At 38.1% G+C, this 15,339-nt stretch overlaps 1 protein-coding gene across 7 annotated transcripts in view; it reads right to left on the reverse strand.

The window, feature by feature from the left end:
• The window catches only part of WDR17 (WD repeat domain 17), a 101,202-nt gene that overhangs the window by 79,809 nt on the left and 6,054 nt on the right, over positions 1 to 15,339 (reverse strand). The window contains exon 3 of one of the 7 annotated variants that reach the window (XM_082715838.1): positions 7,638 to 8,000. The exons of the other annotated variants lie outside the window; for them this stretch is intronic. The gene's annotated coding sequence lies outside the window, so the exon portion shown is untranslated. The remainder of the gene's footprint in view (positions 1 to 7,637; positions 8,001 to 15,339) is intronic. 7 annotated transcript variants of the gene reach the window in all.

A 15,339-nucleotide genomic window follows, 5' to 3' on the forward strand; every position in this document is an offset into this window, starting at 1 on the left:
AACCTGGAATTCAGATGCTGACAAAGAAAGAAGTGATGTAACATTGGTGTCCTTTCAGTGAGAGCTACCTGGGTCTACATTTTAAGATAAAGACTGAAATAGAATGAGACTGTCCCTTACAAGGACTGAGGCTCAGCTTCAGATAAATTCAATGACAGGATTTGGTTGGTCTTCCCTATCCTACTGCTTTCTAAAATCAAAAGTTTATGTTCTCTCTGGAGTAAGATCACATTAAATTTTCAGGCTGGAAAGTAGTCAAAGAAATTCCAGAGAGAGAACATACTAATAGTTTCACCATTGACAAGGCAAGGGAGAAAGATGTGATTGTCACAAAAGCATGTAAGAAAACCAAATCAGATAAAATGTAAGTAATTCCCCAAAGGCCAAAGTGAACTAGAGCATCAGTTTAAGAATGACTAGATGCAAGTTGGGTTTGCACTCAGTTGTGAGATCTTCTCCACGGGCCTCAACTGGGTACTTAGGAGAAAGACTGGGGGCAAATCAGACATGGTCCCCCTCAGTGGCTCAGACACGCAGGAAGCAACTGGCTGTAGAGAGCTGACAGGCATGAAACACTACATATGTGCATGATTCCTCTCATACAAAACAAATCCTTCAACTACTAGGAGAGAGAAAACAAACACCCTCACTGCCAGGGACAATGGGGGAAGAGAAAAAGCAAATCTTATCTGTCTCCAGGAAGAGACAGAAAGTCCTCCTTCCTGACCCCAGGTACTTCTGTGAGAAGGGAAGAAGCAAAAGCTGTCTGTCCGTGGGGGGTGGGCAGGAAGGCATCTCAGACTCCCAGCCAGTACCAAAACAAAGCACAGATCTGCCACTGATTGAGGAGATTCAAAAAAATGGTCTCCTACTCAACACCCACCATAAATACAAAGCATAGTTTGGCTGCCCCAGAAAAGGCTTCTGGAGGAAAAGACACAAATCTCCTCTAAGAACCAGATTCCCCCAATCTGGGAGATAAAAATTGTAATACAGTCATACACTGGCATACAGTAATTAAAATGAACTATGCACAACAAAATGGATAAACCCTAAATGTAGTAAGAATTCAAAGTCAAACATGAAAGTCAAATATACATATTGCATGATTCTATCTATAAAAAGCTTAAACACAAGCAAAACTAATCTACACTATTAGAAGTTATGAGAGAATTTTCTTCAGGCAGAAGGAAGTAGTGACAGGAAGCAGCCATGAGAGGGATTTCTAGAAAGCTTACAATCTTTCTTTTATGCTAATTATGCTAATGAGCACATTTTGCTGGTACAAAACACTAAACTGCACATTTCTGCTGTCAGGTATATAATCTAAATTTTAAAAATTACACACTAAAAATCCACAGCAGTGTTTTCTAATACTAACACAATTAAAAGGGGGAAAAGCCCAAAATGAACTTGTCCATATACAGATACCGTATAATTGGATTCTGTTGGTAATTTCACTTGGACACTTTATTTCTTAGAGTTTTCAGCTTCACTTGCCACTCCCAGCCATCATATTTCGGGACACATTAGCTTCAGTCTCTCTCTTGAGATATGGCACTAATACCTCTTAATCCACAAAGTATTTTCAAAAGCAGTGACAGGGACAAGCAGATGAGGAAGATGGACACAAAGAATGATCTCACAGCAAGAAATGAGGCAAAACTGATCTACCTTGAAAAGCTGAAGGGGACCAAGGTGGACTACATTAGGATGCATGTTTGGCAATCCAAAAGGAATACTAAGAGGGAATGTGATGATTGCCATGACAGTCCAAGTGGTACCATGAATGTCACGCCCACGACACACCCTCTCTCCCCTTAATTTCTGTTATCCCACCAGGAATGTGCACCTGAGCTGATCTCCACAAGCACATTCCAACGTGCCTAAAGAGATCCATAGAGTCAGAGAGTTCCAACCCAAGCATTTCATGCTTCACCAGACCTTCAAAGCATTAAACAACCACATCCAAAGAACCATCTGAAAACTCAAATTCCAAAATAATCTCAAAGCTCACCCTTGAACACATCAGTACTGCTCACAGTACTCCCAACTTTTAATGATTCCAATCATTCATAATGAAGTGATAAATCATATAGTGTACTTCTCTTTAGCTTAGGTCACTTGGTGTTTTTAATGTGTAGTTATAGACAAAATAGATGAAAGTGTAGTATTTTTAATCAGAGAAGAGAATATATACAAAATTAAAATAAAATGGACACTCTAAGACTAAACGACACCATATCTGAAATTCAGATCTCAGTGGATGATTTTATTGATAGACTGAATACGGCAGAAGTCAGTATCAGTGCAGTGGTATCAGTAACTAGCACATGGCAAAACTAATAGAGAAAAGAAAGAGTGAATAAAACAGAGAACAAGAAAGAGACAGGATATGCTGAAAAGTTACACAGAGATGGAATGGGAGTCTCCAAGGGGGAAGAAACATAACAGAACCTATACTCAAAGAGAAAAAGAATGAGAAATTTCCAAAATTGATTTTAAAAAATCAAGTTCCTAGAGTTCACCAAATCCTGAGCAAGGTAAGTTAAAGCAGAACTACATCTAGGAATACCACAGTTAAGATGCTGAAAACGATGGCCGAAGGAAAAAAATCTTTGACATGGTCACAATATTGTCAAAGATCAATCAAAATAACAAAAGTCAAAAGATAATGGAATGACATTTTTGAAGTTAGGAGGGAAAAAAAAATAACCACACACCTAGAATGCTACTATACCCAGTGAAAATACAGCTGGAGGCAAAAATTATGATATTTTCATACACACAAAAACTAGGGAATTTATTACCAGCAGGCTGGAACTAAAAAAACATTAAAGGGAGTTCTTCAAGCAGGAGGAACATGGTCCCAGGCAGAAAGATGAAAATGCTGGCAGTAAGTAAGATCATCAGAAAGAGGAAATATGTGGTTAAATAGAAGTAGATACTAACTATACAATAATTGCAATGTCTTCTGAAGTTTAAAATATTTGTAACATTAACATATGCAAACAGTAACACAAAACGTTAGAGCAGATTAAATGGAGTTAGGGTCCATGAAGAGGTAAAAGTAATCACTTCTATTAAATGGTTAAAAGTTAAAGTTACATGTTAGAATTTCCAGTATAACTACAAAAAAAAAAAAAAGTATTAAGTGAATCGAAGGAAAATGTAATTAGTAAAAAATTTGTGAAGAAGAAAACAGAAGTTTGTACATGTAAATCAAATTAGAACACCTATACACCAAATGAGAAATGGATTAAAGTTACAAGTAAAAGTAAAATTGGCAATCTCCACTAGAAAACTCAACTATATACGCTTTATAGGAGTCACACTTTACTGGCAAGTTATAGGATGGTTGAAAGTCAAAAGCAGTAAATTATTTACTAGAAAACTATTAACCAAATGAAAGCTCTTATAGTTGTATAAATAAAAAATAAATTTTAAGGCAAGAAATATTACTAGAGAGACAGAGGGATGTTACTGAAGAATAAAGGGGGATCTGACTAAATGATACGGCGGTTCTGAAACTGCTCCCGCATGACAGGACGTGCAAACGTATAAAGTGAGAATGACAGAATTGAAGGAGAAATATACAGATCTATAATCATACTGGGAAACTTGAAGTAATAAATCTCAATATCTGCTAGAAGAGGAAATCCTGTAGAAGTGGGAAGGACCCGAACATAGTCAATAAAATCGGCCCAACGGACGTATACAGACTACTGTACCTAACAATGACAGAGTTCCCATTCTTTCCAAAGATAAGCCACGTGCTGAACCATAAGGAAAACCTCGCCAAACTCCTAAATATTGGGAATCTTTGAGTATATTTTCTGGTCACAATGGAATGAAGTCTGAGATTAATAAAAGAAAGATGAGTAGATAATCCATGGCTGTCTGGCAATTAAATAATGCACTTCTAAATAATCCTTGGCTCAGAGAGGTAAAAATGGAAGTTAGAAAATATTTAACATTAGATAGCAAAGCCACACAAATACAAATTTGTGTGTTATAGCTAAAGCAATGCTTGGAGGTGAAGGGCTAAACCTTTCATTATATTTTTCTAACAGAAAATGGGAAAGGAGTAACTCAAAGTTTTACCGAGAAATTCAAAGATTTAACTTTCTATCTCAAAAAGCTATGAAAAAATTTAAAAATGCAGGAAAAGAAAATAACTCTGAAAAGAGGAGAAAGCATATTTATATTTACAAACATATAGTCGAGAAAATCTTCTAAAACAAATGCTGGTTCCCTTAGGTCAACTTTTAAAAGACTTATCAAGAAAAAAAAAAAAACAGAAAAAGTAAAAATATCAGTAAGTAAAAATATCAATATCAGGAATAAAAAAAGATATCACTGTAGGAAATACTGACAACCAAAAAAGTGTAAGAGACTATTATGAACACATGTGCAGCAATATAATAGATAAACTTGAATGAATGGATAAATTCTCCAAAAAACACAAATTACCGAAGTTGATGAAAGAATGAGAAAATCTAAGAAGCAGGAATATGAGTCTACAATTAAAACTTTCCCACAGACTATCTCTCAGGCCCAGATGGTTTCACTGGCAAATTTTTGCAAATATTTACAGAAGATCTTTTACACAAACTCTTCGAGAATATAGTAAAAGGAATCACTTATTAATTTTTTACACACTGCCAAAACCTAAAAAAGATTTTAAAAGAGAGGGAATTACAAGCAATCTCTCTCAGAAATTAAAAATAAAAATCCCAAACAAAAGAGTAAAAACATAACATGTTAATGGATAATAAGATTTACTACTATAAAAATGTAAATTGCCTCAAAATTAATCTACAGATTCAATACAGTCAAAATCAAAATTCCAGCATGTGGTGTGCCTGAGTGGCTCAGTGGGTTAAGCCTCTGCCTTCAGCTTCAGGCTCTCTGCTCAGTGGGAAGCCTGCTTCCATGCCCCACCCCTCACCCCAGGCTCTCTGCCTACTTGTGATCTCTGTCAAATAAATAAATAAAATCTTTAAAAAAAAAAAAATCCCAGCATGTTTTGTTTTCCATGAGTGTTGTTTAAATTAACAAGATAATTCTAAAATTTACATGGATATGTAAATGGCCAAGAAAAGTCAAGGCAGTGTTGAATAAGGCTGAAGGTTTACACTATTAGCTAACAACACTTCTTATAAAGCTATCATAATTAAGCCCCACATGGGGTTCTCTGCTCAGTGGGGAGCCTGCTTCCCCCTCTCTCTCTGCCTGCCTCTCTGCCTACTTGTGATCTCTCTATCAAATAAATAAATAAAATCTTTAAAAAAAAAAAAAAGTAAAAGTTAGCCAGAGAGTGGGAGAAAATATTAACAATACAAATATTTTTTAAAAACTCATCTACCACTAAAAAACAAAAAAAGACTGGCAAGCCAATAGAAAAATGAACATAAGACTTTGGACAAAAGACAAAAGAACTAAATAATCACAAAAAGAGGGCAATGAACATATGAAAATTGTCCATTATTACTGCAGGTTAAAACCACAAAGAGATACTGCTACATTTCCAACAGAAGGGCTAAAATGAACAATAGCACAGGTTGGCAAGGCTGCGGAATAATTGAAACTCATATGCTGCTCCTGGGAATGTAAATTGAAACAAACAATCTGAACAACTCATTGGCAGGATCCTCTAAGGCTGTGAACAAATATACACCATATGACCCAGCCTTTCACTCCTAAGTGTTAGCCAGTAGCAATGGGTATTATGGGTATCTATGGTCACCAAAGACCTGTATTATAATGTTCAGAGCACCTCTATCACAGGACCAAAGCGGAAACGGCTCAGGTCTATGGTAACAGCAGAATGGATAAATAACTGGTGTATTCGTACAATGGAAGGGGTTGCAATAATGAGAATGAATGGCAACAGCTCCAAGCAACCTGTAGAGACGAGTCTCACAAACACAATGCTGATCGAAATGAGCTAGACACAAAGATAATATTATGATCATATTACTCCGTTTACATAAAGCACAAAAACAGACAATATTCACCTATTCTGCAAGAGGTCAGGACAGAGGTTAACCTTGGTGGAGGTTGTAAATGATGGTAACATTCTGTTTATCCTTACGAAAATCTATAATCTAAAAAATTTCAGAGAAGAATTGTCTCTGGATGATAGGCTTCTTTGAATCCTAGTTATCACAGCCAGAAAGTTCTTTTTAATGAATCCTCATATCCTGAAAGTTTGACCAAGGTTCCTAACTGGAATCTCTAAATTGATCTAGTCTAAAAATAAAAAGTGACTTGCACTACAGCAATTTAAGAGGTCTAAAATGTCCAGTACATGTTACAGTGTATCGTAAATAAAATATTTTAGTTTTTTTAGACTACCTAATGGAATTCCAGGTTAACTGCTATATACTAATTTGATTTTCTAAGAAAACCTATTTTGAGCAGTTTCTTAAATATACTATATTTCTAAGATACATAAATGTGGTCTCTGTCAAAATTCAAAGAAAAACATTTCCCGTTTTTATGAAAGTGATTCTTTTTATGAAAGTGGACACAGCAGGAAGATTATTATCAACTGTTCAAAATATCTATATTTTTAGATAAGACTGTATTTCTCTGTATATACGTCATCTTTGCCTTTGCTATTTCAAAACACCTAGAACAAAAAATAAATGAATTCAAAATGTCCTTGGAAAAACATCTCATAAAATGCAGATGAACCGCTATTAGAGAAAATTTTTTGAGAAAGAGAAGAAAGTGTATTACTAAACTCTATTTGCCCAGATTCTGGACGGTGAAATGCACCTGGTATGCACTGTCTACCTGAAGAGCAGGGGTGTGCCGTCTGCAGCAGGGGTGAATGATGTCCCCACCTGTATCTGAATGATGAAGGCAGAAGCTCCAAGAGATACCCTCCATCATCAGATGGGGGTTCCCCTCAAGGAACAGCACAACAGCAGACCCCTGAAAACGAGAGCTAGACCTCTGAAAGCCTCTTGGACTTCATACCTCCAGCCTTTTTTCTTTTTCCTGTGTGAGAGCAACAGACTTCTATCTTGCTTAAGCCCCCATGATTTTGCATTTCTTTATTACATTTGAACAAACCTTGGGTAGGCTCTTAGCCTGCATCATTCCAAAGTCATATTTTAGAAAGCAGAATTCATCAATAATGTCCATTGGTTATAACCTTCTTAATCGTCTTTAAGTAGAAGTAACTCCCAGGCTTTCATCAGCACAGGCAGGTACTATGATTAAAATTCAGTCACTACTGTCCACCCTGCTACAACAGGCAGAGCTGGGGTTTCCCTATTTTCCTGTCCCGAATGTATCTCTGGGCAACCACCTCATACTCAACGAAAGGCAACTCTATCCATGTGTATCTGCTGTATCACGTCATTCCATTCCTTTCATCAAATATTGAGTGGGTGTTTATCATAACTTTTTCATCAAATATTGAGTGGGTGTTTACCATAACTAGGCACTAATGCTGGTTACGAAAGATGCAAAGATGACAAGAAACAAACAGGGACAAGAAAGCCCTGCTCCAAGAAGCTACAGCATCAGGAGAGCCAGATGCAGCCCATGACTGCTTGTCGTCGAACCAACAACATTTCCGCCTCTCTCCTCCCCTACCCTCAGAAACCCAGAATACTCACGTGCAGGTGAGGACCAGGCTTCTCCTATTGCTAGGAGGTGAATGATGCTGGTCTAAACCAGCCGTACTAATATCATCCCCCGGGATAATCACTGCACTAAGTGTGGGCATGTGACTCAATTTCAGCAGATGAAATGTAAGCAGCGTTCTCTGATGTCCTTCTCCCTCTGCCACTTTGGACCTGGACACTGGCGTGCTGCTGTTGCTGCAGGAGCTATCTTGAATCCATGACATAAAGGCCAAGAAAATTCCAGAAATGTTGCAATGTAACACTGTGAAGTACCATCTTCAGTCACTTGTTCTACATTTTTTTAAATCTCTCTTGAAGTCACTGGTTTTCTGTTATTTACATTTCACTTCTTTTCTGAGAGACACAAATCAATGTATGAGACAATTTTCAGTAGCTGCTCTTTTTAAAAATAAATTTTATTTATTTATTTGACAGAGAGAGACAGAGCAAAAGAGGGAACACAAGCCGAGGGAATGGAAGAGGGAGAAACAGGGCTCCTGCAGAGCAGGGAGCCCCACGCGGGGCTCGATCCCAAGACCCTGGGGATCATGACCTGAGCAAAGGCAGACATTTAATGAGTGCGCCACACATGTGCCCCAGTAGCTGCTTTAATAGAGAATGAGCAAGGGTTTATAGGAGTGAAAAGACAAATCTGCTTTAAGTGCTTAATAAGGCTGTCCAAAAAAAGAGAGAGAAGGGGAGAGAGAGATGTGAACTTTCATGCAAAAATTATTTTTCTATGCCTAAAGAATCATGGTACCTGAGGAAAACAGTGACTTGTCTGCCAGACAAGAAGGCAAAGATATAATGATGGAAAATCATGTAGATCAGGGTGAGGACTGTGGATTTTATTTTCCATGGGACAGGGAGTCCTTGAAGCAGTTTAAGCGGGGTGATAATGACATCAGATTTCCCGATTTACAAATATTACCCTGGCACTCAGAGTAGAAGACTCGTGGGCAACAGGGCAGCAAAACATACAGAAGTAGGTGACAAACGATAAGGCTGAACTGTTAGCCTGTGGGAAGTAAGCGCCAGGGAGGACCCCGGGAAGACTGTTTCTCAGCTGGCTGGCCAAAGGACAGAGGCTGTTAGGAGGGGGACAGGCCCCGGGTAAAGCTCTACTGAGATATACTGACTCTGAGTGTGTGCAGGACATGTGGGTAGCTCGGCCTCCAATAAAAGAATAAAGATCAGGAACCAAAAAATGAAAACCAGCTACAGGCAGGCATAGAGAATACTTACATTACTGATAATCATTCCTAGGTTCTATTCTTCTGATATTAATGCATTACTTAATTAATCTGCATTTCATTACCTACATATTATAAAGTCCACAACGATTAAAATGTAAGCATAGCTAGAGAGACAAATAGCTAAATATAAGTTTAATTAAAACTTGTTATACTTTCAAATTCCAACTGAGGAGTGTTGTCCTCCCAGGCTGCAAGGTTCAAAGCCCTATTTTGTTCACAGCTCAGTCTGCCCGAAGTCTCCGTGTTTTAGAGGCATAAGAGGTGTTCCAGCATTTCTCGTGGCTTCCATCAGTGTCTCGTGACTTCCCTTTAAACACGGCAGTGAACATCTGTTGTCTGCCTCCCCATCGTCTTCCTTCCTTTCTTTCAGAAATAGCTCTGCAGTTTTGTCTGGTGATCCCCAAACATCTGCTTTGGTCCAGGTTTAAGTGGAAGCCCCGTCTGAACTCGAGCAGGTGGTTCCAATTTACACTAACCACTTCCTGGGCCGTGGTGATGGTTCAGTGACAGGAACACAGCTTAACTGTGTCTAAGCATGAAACAGGGCTTTTGTAAGCACTACTCCATCCTCTGTCCACATGAGAGCCACAGTGAGCCTGAAATGAGAGCCAAGGCAACCATCGGGCTCTCAAGAGAAGCGATCTAGAACCGCTGGAGACTACTACCTAGAGTGTGAGAAAAGCCAGCACAGGAGACAGGGACTGAGTCACAAGGACAGTAAAAGACACGCACACGCTACCTAACTTTAGACTTTTAGTTACATGAATAGCAATACCTGTGGCATTTTCTGTTGCTGAAATGGAAAGAATTCTAACTGGCTCTTATAAGATCATAGAAAACACACACACCAAAAAGCCTTCACAGGAGTGCTCAAAACAATGTCTCGCAACATTCCAAGGGGAAATCCCAGTATATACCAAAGTTCTCTAATTCGGTCTTAGGTACTAGTGTCCTAGTAGGTCATCCACAGTACTGTTAGAAAGTTAAAACGTCTTTCTCCCCAAAGTATGTCTAAATGAACACTACTGCTGCCTCACTAGCTGTCCCCCATTCAGATCTGCGTCACTCAGACGATCCCGTGTCATGGGAGCCGGAGCACTGCCTGTCACTCCCTTCACGCACTTCTTCGTGTCCACTCCGCTCCATCTACGACATCTACTATTCCTACTCAGCAACTACAAAAACAACAAACAAAAAACCCCCCACAAAACCCAGCTACTAGAAAAGAAATATTGGACATAAGAGAGTACCACTATACTCCGGGAAGTGTAACTCTTTAATTATATATTACAAATGGAAGGAAAAAGCACAAAAATATTTGTATTTTTTAATGTATTTCCTCCATCCATTTAGTCAGGGTAGAGAGGAAAAAAGTCCATCTCAGGACAAAAGAACCACACTAGGAAATGAAAAGCATGCTAGATGATGGCAATTAGGTCAGGATATTGACCTAAGTTTTGGTTTTGTTTAGATTTTTATATTGATCAAATAGTGATGTAATTGACCCACTGTTCAAGAAGACAGAGACTGGGCTCGCAGCAATCTGCATATTGTCTTTTGAGTCTCCTTTACAGGCATCCTCTCATTCAAGAATAAGAATGAGGATACTATCAGCTAAGATAAAAAGGCTCTGGGATGAGATAGTCAAAACAACGATCGTGAAGAAACTGAAAGGCAAGAGCAGAAGAGAGATCCACATCAAAGAGCCCTAAAAGGCAGAATTCGAAACAAAACAAAACTTGTATTAGTGATTTCAGAAAACAAGTAAAAAACCTCAAAAGCATTATGGGAAGTGATGCCTGGGTGGCTCAGTCGGCAAAGCATCTGCCTTCAGCTCAGGTCATGACCCCAGGGTCCTGGCATTGAGTCCCACACCAGGCTCCCTGCTCAGCGGGGAGTCTGCTTCTCCCTCTGCCTGCTGCTCCCCCTGCTTGTGCTTTCCTCTCTCTCTGTCTGACATATTAATAAATTCTTAAAAAAAAAATTATGGGAAACAGAAAGATTTTTTTTAATTAGAGAGAAAAGGAAACATACCAGTATATAGGAGATGAAAACCCAAACTATATATTATAAACACGTTTAGAGATGACTCAAGCACAAGTAAAATAACAGAAATAAAAGCAACAACCCAATAAGTAGCCAAAGCAACACTACTTGAACTGAAAAAGACCCTGATTAGAGAGGAATCCTGATTAGGACCCTGAAAGTAGTCTTATTTCAAGCAAAATACATTTTTCAAAAAGACCCATACATAGGTATAAGGCAAATTCAGGGATTAATTTAGTTGTTTACAACCCTATGAGTATCTAAGTAGAATTCTTAAAAATGTTTTGTACAAACGCAGAGAATTCAGACTGATGTCATCTCTCACCACTGCTGAACACGTATCAGAGGTACAATAACTATGTTAAATTCAACTATGATGACTTCACTATTCTATAAATGACCAAAATATAATTTATGTGTGAAGGGAAAACAAAGAGAAAAACACTGTCATAGACACAAGAATTTAGAAGGCATTTACTCATGTAATATTCCTTTTAAAATCATTTGAATAAAAAAATACAGGCTTTTGAAAAAATGAACCAGAACAATTCAAATATAGAAGTTCATGTAATTTAAAAATATATTAAGCAAAGAAACCTGAATATCGAAGTTATATGGTTAAAAAGTTATTAAAAAATAATTCAAAAGGGAAAAAAAATTCCAAAGGAATTATTGAAAGAGAAGACCAATGATATAAAAGTTATAAAAAAAATTTAAAAATCTTGGTTTTCCCAAGTACTGAAATTAAGGGAAAGAAGAAAACAAAGGTATGCTAAATTTCTCATTTTACAAAAGTAATCAATAGACACAATTTATTTCTTGATATTTAGAGAGAAATTAACTCGAAGTATTTTTATAATTAAAAAATAATCGGGGCACCTGGGTGGCTCAGTGGGTTAAGCCTCTGCTCAGGTTATAATCTCAGGGTCCTGGGTTTGAGCCCCGCATCGGGCTAACTGCTCAGCGGGGAACCTGCTTCTCCTCCTCTCTCTGCCTGCCTCTCTGCCTACCTGTGATCTCTGCCTGTCAAATAAATAAATAAAATCTTTAAAAAAAAATGCAAAAAGTGATAATGAATCAATGATTTGAAAAAGTTTTCTGAAGTTAACTTAATAGGCATGTTATGGTATGTCCCAATATTCAAGAATCTACATACAATTTATATATATGTATAAACATATACACACAGACACATACACACATTTTTTTTTAAGATTTTATTTATTTACTTTACAGACAGAGATCACAAGTAGGCAGAGAGGCAGGCAGAGAGAGGGAGGAAGCAGGCTCCCTGCTGAGCAGAGAACCTAATGCGGGACTCGATCCCAGGACCCTGAGATCATGACCTGAGCTGAAGGCAGAGGCCTAACCCACTGAGCCACCCAGGCGCCCCACGTACACACACTTTAAAAACTAAAGGAATACACACCACAGGGTAAAGTATTAGCTATTTCATAGCTGGAAATTTATTATTCCTTTGACTTGTTTATGTTTTCTAAAATTTTAATAATCCTTTCTCAATTTCATTCATTCATTCAACAAGTAGTTATTAAGCCCCAACTATGTGCCAGTCAGGCACTCATGAAAAAACACTCTGCAAAACACAAAAATTCTGCCCTTCCACAGTTCTTCTTGAGGAAAGGAATGAGAGAATGAACTAAGCAAACAAGGCAATGGCGTCTCTGAGAAGAGAATTTGTGGCACAGAGAAGAGAATGGAGGAAAAGAGGACAAGGAGTTCTGGAGACTGAGCTGGCGTGGCAAATTTTTTAAAAGACTCTGTGTGTGTGTGTGTGTGTGTCTATGTATTTGTTAGAGAGAGAGAGCACAAGCAGGGGGAGCAGCAGGCAGAGGGACAAGCAGACTCCCCCATTAAGTAAGGAGCCCAATGTCCAACGCGGGGCTGGATCCCAGGACCCTGGGAACATGACCCAAGCTAATGGCAGACACTTAACCGACTGAGCCACTCAGACACCCCTCACATGTCAATCTTAAAAGATGGGGGTATGGGTGATATTGAGGGGACACTAAGCAAAGACTGGAAGGAGATGAGAAAGGCAAAATATACAGGCATCTGGTGTCCAGTGCCGAAAGCACGCTGAGCCAAAGCAAAGGTGGAAACCGAAGCTTGTGGCCGGTTTGAGAAACACTGAGGAAAATCAATAAAAGGATATAAAAATGTATTCAAACATCAGAGACATATCAGGATGCGGAGACTCAAGGTAGTTTTGTTTTACTCACCTTTATAATCTCTGGAATTTTGCAAATTTTCTTAATAGAACTATACTGATTATATTAACAAAAAACAACAAAACCCTAAAAACTTCTTGCTAAAAAATCAGTGTTTAAAATTCGATTAAATCTACGCTCAGAACTATGCAAAAAAAAAAAAAAAAAAAAAAAATTGTAATTATATAATCAACATGTGCTCATTAGAAAATATCTGGAAACTGCCCCCCAAAATGTGTTTTTTAATAAGCCATGGGCTCACTAACTTGAGGTCTTCTTCCTCTGTCTAGCATCCGTTAATTCTACAGGACCACTATTCTCACTGATACATGGAGCCATGGATTATCAAGATGAACAAAACTTTTAAAAATCTCTATATCAATGCATTTCAAAGTGTGGGTCTTACTTCTCTTGCATCAGAATTAACCGAGAAACTTGCTAAGTTGCAGGTTCCTGGATCACACCCCAAAGCTAGTGGATCTGAATCTTATAGTAGAGCCTGGAAACCTACTTTTTTTTTTTCCTTAAGTTTTTATTAAAATTCTAATTAGTTAACATATCATGCAATATTGGTTTCAGGAGAATTTAGTGATTCATCACTTACATCCAACACAGTGTGCTAACCACAACTGCCCTCCTTAACAGCCATCACTCATTGAGCTCATTCCCCACCCAGCTCTCTCCAAGAACCCTCAGTTTGTTCTCTAGAGCTAAGCATCTCTTATGGTTTGCCTCCCTCTTTTTTTTCCTTCCCTTATGTTCAGCTGTTTCATGGAAATCTGCTTTTTAACATTACCCCTAGATGATTTATATGCACAGTAAAGGTGGAGAACTACTTACATAGTTTAAGGACAGTAAAGATAATTTAGCTGAAAAACTGCCTCTAGAATCTTGTACTGACCAAGATTCAACTCTTAAATTTCTACCATTCCTAAATTTACCTTTCCTGAGCTTGGCCGGGCAGTTTCTGTCAGCATGCCCAGCATATGTCAAATCATGATGTTCTTAAAAGCTTACATGGCAAAATAGGTCACAACAAGCACATGGTATTAACCTACGTTAAAATCCTGGATTAGTTAGCAAACAGAAAAGATTAAGGTCATTATGGTAGTGCTAGTTTGGACACACAGAACGATCACTCACGCCAGCACAAATTCAATTTGATCAAGAAAACACACTCGTTATAAGCCCAAGACACTGATTTAAAGATTTCATCATCCACCTACACAGACTCTATCATCCATCTGCACATTTATTTTTACACTTTTCTACACTTTAACCCCCCAAATGAAAATTATGTGGATTTAAATTATGGAATTAGTTTTCTTAGGTGTTGGAGGATTTTAGAATCTCGAGCTGCAGTGTGGGGATAACTCTTAATTTGCCTGAAGAAGTAATCCACTTTTCTTGAACAAAAGGATCATGTATATACCTCAGTGTGACCATTCTGAGTCAGCTAAAGAAAAGCAGAGGAGGGGTGAAATCATATAAATTTTCACCCATAAACTAGTAAGTTAGAGGAAAATATTCCATTGACAGAAACATTTTAATATAAGTATGTACTTGTCATAAAAAGATATAGGATTATTTCTATATTAGGGTATGGAAAAATATGTAGCCTTATTTTTTTATTTTATTATTTTTTAAAGATTTTATTTATTTATTTCACACACAGAGATCACAAGTAGGCAGAGAGGCAGGCAGAGAGAGAGGTGGAAGCAGGCTCTCGGCTGAGCAGAGAGCCCAATGTGGGGCTCAATTCCAGGACCCTGGGACCATGACCTGACCCCGAAGGCAGAAGCTTTAATCCACTGAGCCACCCAGGTGCCCCTGTAGCTTTATTTTTATAAAGAGGATCATTACTCCTGAATGAAAACTTGAGAAGCTATGCCATGAATCATTTTGTAAACCAGGACTCCCACCCCCTTCTATTAGTCTCTTTTGTGGGTTATACCTTTTTTATATGAGTTTTTAAGCAAGGGTGGGCCTTTATGCTTATCTGTTTGAAAATAAGGATTCCAATTTGGCAGAAACTATTACTTGGACTGGCATTTTCTCATTCTTGGCAAGTGGTATTAAAAATTATTTTGATAAGTCAATTTAGAAAAACCAGCAAAGGAAATCCAATGGTGTTAAAGCTGGAAAGCTTTAAAATGAACAGAA

Source organism: Mustela nivalis (genome assembly GCF_964662115.1).
Source record: "Mustela nivalis genome assembly, chromosome: 20".
In the NCBI taxonomy this organism is placed as follows: domain Eukaryota; kingdom Metazoa; phylum Chordata; class Mammalia; order Carnivora; family Mustelidae; genus Mustela; species Mustela nivalis.